The sequence below is a fragment of the Octopus bimaculoides genome, chromosome 4, assembly GCF_046866305.1.
Source record: "Octopus bimaculoides isolate indiv1 chromosome 4, ASM4686630v1, whole genome shotgun sequence".
NCBI lineage: Eukaryota > Metazoa > Mollusca > Cephalopoda > Octopoda > Octopodidae > Octopus > Octopus bimaculoides.
The window spans coordinates 18,626,542-18,641,541 of NC_142931.1; the positions used below are offsets into that span (position 1 = coordinate 18,626,542).

The 15,000-nt window shown below is 28.4% G+C and overlaps 2 protein-coding genes across 51 annotated transcripts in view; one reads left to right on the forward strand and one right to left on the reverse strand.

Annotated features, from left to right (window-relative positions):
• The window catches only part of LOC106874696 (uncharacterized), a 21,663-nt gene extending 20,836 nt beyond the window's left edge, over window positions 1-827 (reverse strand). The window contains exon 1 of the mRNA XM_014922505.3: window positions 63-827. The gene's annotated coding sequence lies outside the window, so the exon portion shown is untranslated. The remainder of the gene's footprint in view (window positions 1-62) is intronic.
• The window catches only part of LOC106881370 (kinesin-like protein KIF13A), a 692,738-nt gene that overhangs the window by 380,696 nt on the left and 297,042 nt on the right, over window positions 1-15,000 (forward strand). The window lies entirely within an intron of this gene.

A 15,000-nucleotide genomic window follows, 5' to 3' on the forward strand; every position in this document is an offset into this window, starting at 1 on the left:
ATGAGTATGTATGTATATATATATATATCTACTTGTAGTTATGTTTAGCACCAAAGACTTACCTTTGACAAGTGTAATATCCATTCTTGCCAATGCAGTGATGATGTCTTGTAATCCAAAAGTTGACTGATTTGGAATGTCTGTGTGGGTGGATAGTTGTAAACTAGTGAAAAATAGATAAAAACAAATATTTTTTCACACTTTTCTTTCCACCTTTATTTTAATACTTATCATCACCAATAAATAATATCGGTACGGAATATAGTTTCCACCTTTTTCTTCTTCTTCTTTGGACCCAACATTGTTTTTTGTTTTTCTCCTCTCACCTGTTTTTACCTTTCACAGGTAATGTTATTATGTGCTACTGAAGAAGAATAATCAAGTAGTGTTGTGTTTGCTCTTCATGTGCAGTCAGCAGCCTCCCCCACTCTGGCTTCCCTCCACTCTTCTTTCTCTTTGATTCTCTCACTCCTCTGCCTTCTCCATTCCTTCCCCCAGTTAGGTGACTGTTTATCTGTGTAAGCGTACGTGAGTGTGTGTCTGTGTGTAAGTGTAGTTCTCCCCCTCCACACTCACTGCTGTTCTGCCCATCATCTCTCCTACTAACACACTCAAGAAATGGCGGCAGCAGCAGTAGTAGTTTGTGTTGACTGCTAGCAGTCAAAACTTGCATTTTGACTACTAGATAGTGTCTATAATGCTTACTGTCTCTGTTCCCTTACTCTGTCTTTCTTCTTCTATCTCTCACCCTCTCTCTCATTCTCTCTCATTTTGTATTATTTCTTTAATTTCCCAAAATTTCTCTGTAATCACGCATACAAACACAAGTCAAACCTTTATATGCGCATACGTGTTCCCACGTGTATATTCTCTTTTAGATGCTCAAGTTATAAACGCTTGTTGCCATATATATATATATATATATATATATATATATATATATATGTATGTATATATATATATGGAATGTGCCCAGTATAGATCTAGGAAGACCATAATTCAAATGTGGAATTAGTACACAATTATGTAGGGTGTATATTTTGATAGTGGAGACCCTTTACAGATCTGAGCCAGTTCATGGGTCCTGATGATACACTGTATATATATATATATATATATATATATATATATATATATATATATATATAAATAAACCTTCTTTCTTGTGGTTATCAATTGTCGTTAGTTCTCTTTGTGAAGAACCCAAAAAGAATATTCATGTATTTTCAAGGAAGAGGTTATTATTCTCTTGGATTAAACCAGTAAGAACTTTGAAATCAAAACAGTTTTATTAAATCCAAAACTTTTCCGAATATTACAGTTTTAAAGTGTAAAATACTCCTAAATATTTGCATAAATTTAGTTAAGTATTTCAAACAAATAATCAAGTTTGTCCAAGTGATTTCTTTTTAACTTTTTGCTTATAGAATTATAAAATAGCTAAAAATGTCAGATTAAGTTTTAAGTAATTCTGCTGAATTACTCAAACTTAACTCAATACTTTTATTTTTTTTATTTTCATTTATTTATTTATTTTTCATAATACCATTCTCATTTATAATAGAAACACTAATCAAACTCAGAACTCAGTGTTCCTTGTCTCTATCTCTATTTTCACCTACATATATGCACAACCTCTATTAGAATTTTTACTGACATGTCATTAATATGTTATTCTAGTCATCTTTAAATTGGACCAGTTTGATGTTCATATGAGTTTACATTTCCTACCTCACATCAAATGGAGAACACAAATTTTGTATCTGGTGTTTACTTATGAATAAATTATCTGTTGAGATAAGATATTCTCAGAAAACTACATATCACAGTGTCTTGTCTATCTTTCCCACTGTCTCTTATGATATACTGTCATATTTTAATTTAACATGATTTCTCATTATTGTTGCTTTTTAAATTAGAAATATTTCTCTCTTGAAATTGTATATTCCAATATATATCTCCAATTAAACATATATCCATACAATAAATAAACAAACAGAAAATATAATCCACAATGATGAATTTTTAAATTTAAGTGCTCATAAGAAATCATTCTTAGAAAAACATCACTTCTCACAAATATGTATGTATATGCATGTCTGTATAGTGTGTATGTTTGCGTATAGATTTTTCATTGTTTCTAATTAATCAGGCCACTACTCAGGGATAACAAGCATAAACATTTGCCCTCCTTGTTCCTATTTCACTCCCTTATTTGTTAAGGCTTACTAATTGTTCTTTTCTCAATATTAGGTGATTTTCTCTTCCTTGTTTGTATTCTCATAACTTACAAATAAAGATCACTCTCTCTCTCTTTCCCTTCCCTACACACGCACACACACACACACACACACATGCATATATTTATAAGGGAATAATATCTGTGCAGTGTATACTGTATAACATTCAATCTTTTGTTGTGACCACGCAAAGCAGGGATATTGTGCATGTCTATATGTGTGTGTGTGTGTGTGTGTGTGTGAGAGAGAGGAGGTGTATGATACAGAATTATAAATATATCATCCTCATCATCATCATCATCATCATCATTTTACATATATATAATTTACGTAAGCAGTTAAATTCATTAACTATATATTGTAAAATGTTTGTTTCTAATTCTGTGAATTGGAAGATTGATTCCCACAGTAATATAATATGAAGAATAAACAGAGAGTTAGGTTATGCAGATGCATTGTATTCAGTATAACATTATGTTTAGAGATAATTTTTTTTTTTTTTGTGTGTGTATGAGTGAGTGTTCTATCTCCTTAAACTTATCCAGTTATATGTATGATTGAATATCAATGGGCAACCGGAGGGAAATACGCATAAATTTTTCTTGGTGATATTTTATTCAATTTTATTCATCATTTGTTATTCCAATAGACAAGTAAAGTCTTCTTTACACAGTTTACTGACTACTACCTCACTATATAAGGTGGTATTAGTAAATATTCACTTATTATTTTTATTATTTTTCTATTTGTATTACATTTATTTACTACTTTTTTAAAACCTCATATTGTAAATTTGGCTTTTGTAAATAGTCTCAATCCTTTACTATTTGCCTCTTTTTGTGAGGTAGCATATGAATTTTGCCCTCAGTGTGGGGTTTTTTTTTTTAGGTTTTTATTTATATATAGGATAATTTAAAATTCACCCACTAAAACTAAACTATTCAGATTTAAATGAATTCTTGAAATGATATTAATCACTCTACTCAAGTAGAAAGCTCACTATTCTTGAAATGTTGCTTGAAGCTTTCAAAAATTCTTCGAGTTATTCCAGAAAACTTAACTTTATAATGATTACTATGTTGTTAAAAAACAAAATTAGAAAATCAATTTTTTTCCCTTTAAATATTCATTATGATGGTTGATTAAAGTTGGCCAAAATTAGATATATTAACTATTAAAATGTGAACGTGTCTTGTTTACGTATTCAGTCAGATCACTTCTCCTAACATGCACACAAGAATCCTTGTATGGAAGGTAAGAAGCTCAACCTGCTGGATATGGCAACTAAATCTCCTCAAAATCCTGAAAATGGTACAACACATTGGATAGTGTAGTCCTAGATATAAAAAAAAAACTGGATGGCCATGGTTGGATTTTTTTGATCAAAAGACTGTTTAATCAATGCTTACCTGAGATTAAACAAAAATGGCAGGAACCTTAATTATTTTGCGTGGTTATAAATTTGAATTTATAGAAAATGATTTTTTTTTTTTCTTTTAACCTTCCAACTCCAAGATAATTTAAAGGTTTGTTTCCTTTAAAAATTATGCAATCATGTTCCTTCACAGCTATATTTCCTTCACATTTACAGTTTGGTAGTTTGATTTTCTTTGAAGCTTAACAAATGTTTCAGAAATTTTTGTCAAGCACATGTTTATGAAGGTCTTGCCATGCCTTGATTCAAAGTCTGTGACCACAAGTAAATTGATATTTTAATGGAATATTCAACAAACCAAAAAGTCAGATAAGAAACTGGAAAATTACTTGACGTTTTCTTAAGATTTTTAATTATGTAATTCCAAAGACAAACCGTTGTATTAACAAGATAGTTGATGGAATCTCTTTCAATCTCTGTCTACCTCCACCCAGTGCCTCACCCAGAGCAAAAGTCCATTAAGTAGTCCAAGATTGATAAAAAAAATTCTTTCTTTATTTTTTTTTCTCTTAGTCTTTATATACAGAAACAGCTACTTGTATAGATGAAATGTTCTTTAGTGGAGTATGTCTTACATATATTTAAGAAACATGTTAATAAACAATTTCCACAGAGTTTTTAGAACTCCATTTACATATTGAAGACAAAATAAGAACAATATTCAGTATGTATTGTATTAGCAATATGAAATATGAAAAATTTTTATTTTTGTTTTTAACAGTAACTATAATTTCCAATTTCCTTTTGTACTAAGTTTGTATTTGCTACAGCAGTTATTTTTATGTATTTTTTATTGTTTATTTTAATTTTATTTTTTCTACTATTTACTTTTATGTATGTTTTATTGTTTTATATTTGTTGCTTTCATGTTTACTCCCAGTAACGTTAAGTTAAATGGGTAAAATTGATATTTTAGAAATGGCTTTTTCTCTTTATTACTATATGTTTGAAATATTTAATAAAGTAAATATGCATGATTAAAGCCTGTGACTTGAAAGAAATGGAAGTTTGCAGCAAATATGTTTAGTGGTTCTAATGCAAACTTTGAATTCACTCATCCGGCAATTTTTTTCAATTGCTATTTTATCTTTGTTAGAGTAATGGAGCAAGTCTAAAGTTGCAAGTGTAAATTTAAACCTACCTGTATGTGTGTGTGTGTATGCACACACACACATATAAACACACATATACCTGTGTGAGCACAGCATGCACTCACATATTTACATATTAATATGTATATGTGTGTGTGCTTTTATACACACACACACTCACATACTTACACATGTACGTACACATGTTTCCTTGCATTTGTCACTTGTCCATCTTTTATGCTAGATACCATGATATTACATTCAACTGAGAATATTTTTAATGGAACAGAAATTGCTTTATGAAGAAGGAATCAAATAAACAAATATATTTAAAAAATAAAAAAAAAGAAGAATGAGAGAGAAAATATTGTGATAACTTTCTATATCAAGTAGGCGCCATTCAACATTGTACTTAGATCTCTGAAGATTTTCAATTATTTCTGATTCTATTAGTACTGGTGATAGAAAAATATGTTGGTCAATCCCAGTTAGCAAATGAGATTTAGCTTAGTTTAATGATCTTGTTCTTGTCAAATGAAATCTAGCCAAACTGTTGCAAAAACATCTGGCTATCATATAGATTAAAGTATTAACATTTTCATACCATAGGGAGAGGAGCGTTTTTCTTTTTAAAATATATTATGATTGGTGTTAGTTTGTCATATGTTTCTGAATAATAACATAGCAAACTCTTACAAAATACTTCAGTGGATTCCGTTTAATGCTTTCCACTGTGACGACCACTTATAAACACTTTCTATTCCATTCGTCTTCATTTTCTCCATGTGATCTCGCGCTGAACTGTAATTCCCTGGTTTAAGCCAAGATTTATTGAAATACTTACATATTACGAGATTTTCTGTAGTAACCGCCAACAGTCTCTGTTCTGGATTGATTATAGAATGTATCCAGTATACCTTATAAGAACTTATTATTATCATCATTATTCTTAGATTTAGAACTTCTACAGAATCAAGCTTTACTTTATTTCCAAATAAAAGGTTCTGTTAAATATGCCTGATTACGAAATATACCTAATTGTTCCTCTATACTGTTCATATTCAAAACATTATTGCTTGTTGTATTTTAGGTGAGGTGGTCATTTTTGCCAGTAAGGAACACATACTGGTTTTAACTCACTCATTTTTATAATTATTATTATTATTATTATTTTCTTTGATATCAGATAACAAATACCTCCCAAGTGACAAGCAGTTACCTGGGCTCGTTATTATTACCATCATCATCATCATTACTATCATTATTATTAAGGCAGCAAGCTGGCAGAATCGTTACTGCGCCAGGCTAAATACTTAGCAGCATTTCGTCTGTCTATACATTCTGAGTTCAAATGCTGCCAAGGTCAACTTTGCCTTTCCTCCTTTCAGAGTCGATAAAATAAATACTTGTTACACACTGGGTCGATGTAATCAACTTAGTCCCTCCCATCAAATTTCAGGCTTTGTGCCTATAGTTGAAAAGATTATTATTACTATTATTATTACTATTATTATTATTATTATTATTATTATTATTATTATTATTCAGTTCGAGGTGACAAGCTGACAGAATTATTAATATGCCATACAAAATGCTTAGTAGCATTTTTACCAACTTTACATTCTGAGTTCAAATTCCACCTAGGTCAGCTTTGTCTTCCATCCTTTCAGGGTTGATAAAACAAGTTCCAGTCAAGCACTAGGGTCAATGTAATCGTCTAGGTCCCTCCCCCAAAATTTCAGGCCTTGTGCTTATAGCAGAAAGGATTATTATTCTGAGCTCAACTTTGCCTTTCACCCTTTCAGGGTCAATAAAATAAGTACCAGTTGAGTACTGGGGTCAATGTAATCAACTTAGCTCCTCCCCTAAAATTGCTGACAGAAATCTCTATTTGAAACCATTATCATCATCATCATTGTCATTATCATCATCATCATTGTCATTATCGTCATCATTATTATTCAACTAGTTAACTAATTCACCAATTAACTAATTGATCGCTTGATTAATTATTTGATCAATCAATCAGTCAGTCGTTATCAGAGTCCTTTCATCACCATTGGCAATCTCATCAATGATGTGTCCACCTTACTCTAAGTCTGTACCATTGTGTCTAAACTTCTTTTGTTTGCTCTTTGAATAATGTCACTGACCTTTATTCTTTTTGAATTTATTGTCTCTGGAACAGTTTTCCAAATTCTCATGAAAGAGATACTGACCATACCTACGTAATATTTCCCTTCTCTAGATTTTCATCTTCTATATTGCAATTTTTATACATGAAGCTTCAGCCGTATTTCAACTTCAATTCGTCAACGTTTTAGAATATTAAAGACCAAGTTTTATGGTTGGAGATTCTTAACATACTTTTATTAACACTTAAATTGGTAAGAAAACCTTCTGTGTTCATACTGACTTATTTCATTTGAAGTAAAATACAATAAATCTTGGTAGCTTAGGTTATATAAATTTGTTTCCTTTTTATAGCGTACATTTGATGTTGAGAGGCATTTTCATAAAACTTGGAAGGAACAGTAATATAATTATTGAAGATACTTATTTGGTATATCACACTTGTTGGAAGCTAAGGAGATAATGGGAATGAAAACAGTGTTTCAGAAATGACACTAAACACAACCTTTTAGTGTTAAGAAAAAGGTCATAAGATTCAATAAAAATAGCTGTTTTACTTGGATGACAATCACAAAATCATATTTTTGAAGAGCGGCTTCCACTTTCGAAAATATCTTTAACAAGGGTAAAACTTATAAGTGCGTGTGTGTGTGTGTGTGTATATACATATATATATATATATATATATATATATATATATATATATATATATATATATATGTATATATATATATATATATATGTATATATATATATATATATATATATGTATATATATATATATATATATGTATATATATATATATATATATATATGTATATATATATATATATATGTATATATATATATATATATGTATATATATATATATATATGTATATATATATATATATATGTATATATATATATGTATATATATATATATATGTATATATATATATGTATATATATATATGTATATGTATATATATATATGTATATATATATATATATATGTACATATATATATATATATGTATATATATATATATATATGTATATATATATATGTATATGTATATATATATATGTATATATATATATGTATATATATATATATATATGTATATATATATATATATATGTATATATATATATGTATATATATATATATATATGTATATATATATATATATATATATATGTATATATATATATATATGTATATATATATATATATATGTATATATATATATATATATGTATATATATATATATATATGTATATATATATATATATATATGTATATATATATATATATATGTATATATATATATATATATGTATATATATATATATATGTATATATATATATATATGTATATATATATATATATGTATATATATATATGTATATATATATATATATATGTATATATATATATATATATATATATATATATATGTATATATATATATATATATATATATATATGTATATATATATATATATATATATATATATATATGTATATATATATGTATATATATATATATATATATATATATATATGTATATATATATGTATATATATATATATATATATATATATATGTATATATATATATATATATATATATATATATATATATGTATATATATATATATATATATATATATATATATATATATATATATATATATATATATATATATATATATATATGTATATATATATATGTATATATATATATGTATATATATATATATATATATATGTATATATATATATGTATATATATATATGTATATATATATATGTATATATATATATATATATATATATATATATATATATATATATATATATATACATATACATATATATATGTATATATATATATGTATATATATATATGTATATATATATATGTATATATATATATGTATATATATATATATATATATATATGTATATATATATATATATATGTATATATATATATATATATATATATATATATATATATATGTATATATATATATATATATATATATATGTATATATATATATGTATATATATATATGTATATATATATATGTATATATATATATGTATATATATATATATATATATATATGTATATATATATATGTATATATATATATGTATATATATATATGTATATATATATATGTATATATATATATATATATATATGTATATATATATATGTATATATATATATGTATATATATATATATATATATATTTATGTATATATATATATATATATATATATGTATGTATATATATATATATATATGTATATATATATATGTATATATATATATATATATATATATGTATGTATATATATATATATATATATGTATATATATATATATATGTATATATATATATATATATATGTATATATATATATATATATGTATATATATATATATATATGTATATATATATATATATATGTAGTATATATATATATATATGTATATATATATATATATATGTATGTATATATATATATATATATATATATTATATATATACGTATATATATAGATCTATTTATGGACTTCTAAAATTTTTACTTTGCAAGTGCTGAAAATGTGACCAAAGAAATGTTATCGTCTGTTTAGATGAGATCAAGTGTGAAAGCATTTGATGTCATGGGTATTTTAATGTAGTATTGATGGCTTGATCTATTAGTTACTTTCCATTGATCTACATACGCAGTGCACAGTGCGAGTTACATAAAATGTTATTGAGTGTGAATTATGAGTGAAGAAGTGGTTATCAAAGGAGTCGATCTGGGCTGAGGAATTGAAAGCCAAATTTAGAGAGGTACGCAACATATTTTCAGTATTTGGGCAGTTTTGATAATCAGCTGGAAAGCCAACCAACTGATTTTACTGACAGATACAAAATTCTTTCCTTTTATTCGGTGAAGATAAAATTGATAAAAATGGATGAGCTGTCAGATTGTGTCAGTATTACTGTAAATTGTTATGTTCTGTTTGACTTTATAATAATAAAATTAACTCATAAAACCAAGGAATTTTTTTTTGTGGATATATATATATATATATATATGTATTGAGAGAGAGATATGCACACACATACCAGCATCAATAAACCTGTTTTGTCATAGGACATGTATGGGTGAGAAACAATTATATAATAGATTATCCTCAGACTCCTTGTCTGTTGCTCTCATAAGTGATCTCTCTTACTTATTCTGCAGAACAACCATTATTCAAGGTTAGTATCAAGCTATTATAAAGACAGAACACACTCTAAAATGATAGCATTGGCTTCCATAGAAGATAATTGTTCTCTTTAACTGTTGTAAATTTGAATTACATTCTGTAAAATAAAGTACCAGCCAAGTACTGGGGTTGTTGTAATTGACCGTTCCCTTCCTCCCAAATTCCCTAATTCTTGAAGCAGTTGTATTCTGAAAAATAAAAAGTATCATGGGTATTTCATCTGTTTGTAGAAAACTTGTCAAATCCTTTCTTACCTTTGTTATTACAATGTCCTCTATTTTCTATGTATATTTTAAATTTATACAAAATTATGTGCTGTAACTTCCTATTTACTTTCAACACATGCTGTGTTTCATTTTCTAGATTTCACATTAAACTTCTATAAGCCTTCCTCTCTAAAAGCTACACCTGCTAATTGCATTTCCTATCCAGGTACACCCAGCACCATTAAACTCCATTTATGTATGTAAATATTAATTTATTACATAGAAAAATAAACCTCAAACTATTGGGATGGTTTTAATAATATTATGTGATGTACCTTATTCAATAGCTTTAGTCACAAAGAAAATTTAACATCTACATGAAAAATCAAAACCAGTCATGGACTTGCTTTGCTGGGAGCATATCTTGATGTTGTGGCACGCTTTGAACTAAATAGTAGTCATGTTAAATTTGGTTAACAGTCTCATCCTTTGAAAACTATGTACACTGTAATTAACTTTCTCAAGGAGAGAGTAATTCCCTCTCATGGAAGCTGCATGAAAAGCAACTACGGGAGTTCTCTTACCATTTAACATGCAACACACTAGCAGAAAGAAGAAGCTGATTACTTTATCAATTGATGTTTGAAATGTGAAAGCATAAATCTGATCAGTCAGTGAATGAAATGTCATTATCAATGTTGGTAAAGAAAGGAATATTGTTAGTGTTAAAGAAACACCCACCTCTTAGTTCTTTTTCATCTGACCAATGTTAAGGAAATAGTTGAGCAAAAGCTTAGGAATGATTCATGTGGGCAGGGACCTTGAAGCTATTGCCCTGGGCACAAAATATCCAAAGAAAAAAATATTAAGTATAATAATGATATGAAAAAAATAGTGCATTTTCCCCCAATAGTTGCCTTGCTCCTAGTGCTGGCATGTCACACTGTGCCACATATGTCTAATGTATTGGTTTCAGTTAGATTGACTGTTCTAGATGTTATCACCCTCTGTTTATTCTGGACATTCTATTGTCAACAGGTTAAATACAGCTGTTTTAGTGAGAGATTTGGCTGTGATGTAAAATGGAATGATTGTACAGAGACTTTTTTACTGAGCTGTTATTTTGCTAATGTTATTTAACCCCAGGTCAAGCAGGCCTATGATCAATAATATTCTTGCCGTAACAACTCAATTCCTCTCCTACCACATTTTAAAACTAAAATCACCAGAGTATGATTTGAGAGATATTTACCTGCTACTTCTAATAGGTCATGTTGACCACACAGACATTCTCATTTGTTTACCTTAAAAGTATTGTAAATTTTTCACAAAAAAGATTTATTAGAAATAAGTAGTTTTTTTTTGGGGGGGGGGGTTCTCTTTTTTGTAGTCTTAAAAGAACCTGGATTTATAAAAATTAGCTAAATTTTCAATACAAATCCTGAATTTTATAGAAACTTTAATGGAATATATTGTTTGAGTTAAATTTAAATAAAATTGTAAATACTTTTCTCTAGGTTTCGTTGTGGTTAATTTTTCTGTTTTCCCTTCTTAAATTTTAATTCTGCTTTATCATTTAAGTTTAGATAGCAGTGGGGAAGGTGAGAAGCTATTTTCCACCTCGATCAGCAATAATGAACCATGAGATTTATCAATTCAATAATATGAAAATATTAATTAATGTGCTAATTAAGTGAGAAATGTTATCCAATGCTCCATAGTGTCCGGTTGTTACTGTTGTTTATTATTTGATTATATTAACTAGGATAGAAACTGAATTAAAATGGAATTTTTAATTCGATATGTATTGAACTTTTCTGTGCGATTGTTTCTCTTTGTTGTTGTTTTCTGTCTTGTTTTTTTTTTTTTTTTAGTAGTGTTTTGGATGACTTTGATATTTTATTAATTGAATATTTGTACTGTAATATTGATTTCTATTGACTTGAAACAAAAGCTAATGTTTGTTTGTAGGTGAAATGTATAGATGGCTTAATCAACCAGCCCATCCGCCTACCCCTTCCACTTCCCTCCACAGTTTTATGTTATCTGAACTTATTTTATTAAGTTTAGCAGGATAAAAGACAAGACTCAAAAGCCACAACAGGATTTGATCTCACAATAGAGATGAATGAGTCTCTATGCCGTGAAGTATTTCATATGACACTCTGTCTTAACCATCGCCAACATTTCCATTTGAAGTGTCTTATCTCTTTTTTGCTACATCATTAATATAAAAAGAGGAAAATATTGACGTCCAATTTCTTGTTTCATTGTCTTCATCATCATCATCATCATCATCATCATTATTTTTAATGTCTGTTTTTCCATGCTTGCATGGCTCAGAGAGAATAGATTGAAAATACATTTTCTGCATCTGGGTACCCTTCCTGTTGCCAACCCTGACTTGTTTCCTAGCAAGGTAATATTTCCTCATTACTAGTCGTTTCCACGGAAGATTGGAAACAAGGAACTCTGCTTGTATGATTGTAACGCTCATACTGATCCTATGATGTCAAACAAAGAGACAAAAGTGCATGTGCACACACACACACACACACACACACACACACACGTGCAATGGGCTTCTTTCAGTTTCCATTCATCAAATCCATTCACAAGGGTTTGGTTGGCTGTGAACTTCAGCAGAAGACACTTGCCCATTGTGTGACGCAGTGACATTGAACTCAGAATCGCATGGTTGGAAAGCTAGAACCATATTCTATATCAATGATTGATGTTGCTAATGCCAAGGTCAGTCCTGTTAAAGCAGAATTGTGACCAAGGATGTTCCAACTCCTGTACCTGTATTCATTCAGACAAGGTGTACCTTGGACTACATTATATAACATACCCTTTTTTTTTCAAGGTGATAGTATTTTGTTTCAGGGAAATTTGGCTGCTGTTTCTAGCAGATTATGCAACTGTTGAGAGTCTTGGTGGCAGGATACATAAGAAATTAATTAACAGTTCTGTATCTAATCACCATCTGCCCATGTTACACCTTATGCGATACGTTAGGCTTTTGTCAAAGTAGTTGACTTTGTCTTAGCAGCCATGTATCTCTCTCACAAATATTTATCACTCTTTCTCTCTCTCTTTCTCTCTCTCTCTCTCTCTCTCTCTCTCTCACACACACACACACACACATGCACAAACACATAGTCCTAGAATATTAACTATTATCAGCCCCCCACCCCACCCCCCTAACTCATGTCTGTTTAGAAATATGAATTAGAAAGAAACAGAAAAATTTGTTTTAATCAAATATTTTTCTTTTTCTCTTTAAATCAAAATATTTCCATTTATAAGGTTTATCTATCATTTGTTTTGTCTTTTTTCAATTTTTTTTTTTTTGTTTTTCCGGGGTTTCTTTGTTTTTGTTTGGTTGTTTTTTTTTGGGGTGGGGGGGGTCTTTTCCTTGATGGTGGGGTTCACAAATTCTAAGATGAAGTGGAAGTTAATGTTTCCTGTAGATTTTGGTAGAAAGAAAGGAATTCCAGACATTAATATGCATCACCTACCTAGTTTAACCAACAATAATGTATTCTTTTGTAATTTCTCTTGTAAATTTCAGTCCTGATCTTAATTGCTGTAGTTCAATGGAAGATCACTCCAGGATACATTAGTTCTTAAATTACAGAATCAGTTGCTTCGTCATGAAGAATACAATTTGCACAATTTCTAAAGGATCTCCACATTTTATAGCTATCTTGATGTTAAAACAGTTAGGATCTCTTCCGCTTTTATACCAATTGCAGCTAAATATTTTATACAACTTGACTCCTGTAACTCAGTTTCAGCTTCCCAGCCATCTAATTAAAAGCATTAATCTGAATAACTAACTGTGTATCCGACACAATAAAAACTAATATCATTAAAAGAAAAAAAACTTAAATGGCAAAAATTTCGAAATCTATTCAAAATTTAATTAATAATTTTTAGGGTAATTATTTAACCAAAATTGATAAATTTGATTAAGTGATGCCAACTTCTCCAAAGCTGATAGTCAATTATCGGAAGCTTCATATTTGGTAACTGCTGCTCGGTTGAATAACTTTTCAATGAAACGTATAAGTGTGTTGTATGCACTGTCATTGCAGTGATTATATGTACTTAATTTAAACCGCAAGTTAGATCTCTTTACCAATCATTTAGTACCTCATAATTATTCCAAATTAATAATTATCGTTTTATTATTTTCATCTCCTTAAGAGGTTTAACCTCAGGGATTTATACTTTATGATAGTTTTTTTTTTTCTTTAACAACTATAATAATTTCTACCAATCACATTGTTTGCTCATGTTACGTAACTTAGAATTTCCCAACCTTATATCTTTGTTGTGAATTGACTGATAATAGAGAATTCCTCTAAGTTAAGTCTGAGTCTAGTACTGGTGAGTCCCTAACTTCTGATGGAGTCCTAGGGCATTTTCAGACCTTACAGAGTCTCCAAGTCTAAACATAGCCATTTCTTCTAGAGAGAAAGTTACTGAGAGAGAAGGCTCAGCCCTAGTAGAGGACTGATACTTTATTTGTCAAGCCCACAAGGATGAAAGACAAAGTTGACTTCAGCAGGATTTGAACTCAGAGCATAGAGAGCCAGAACGAACCCAGCAG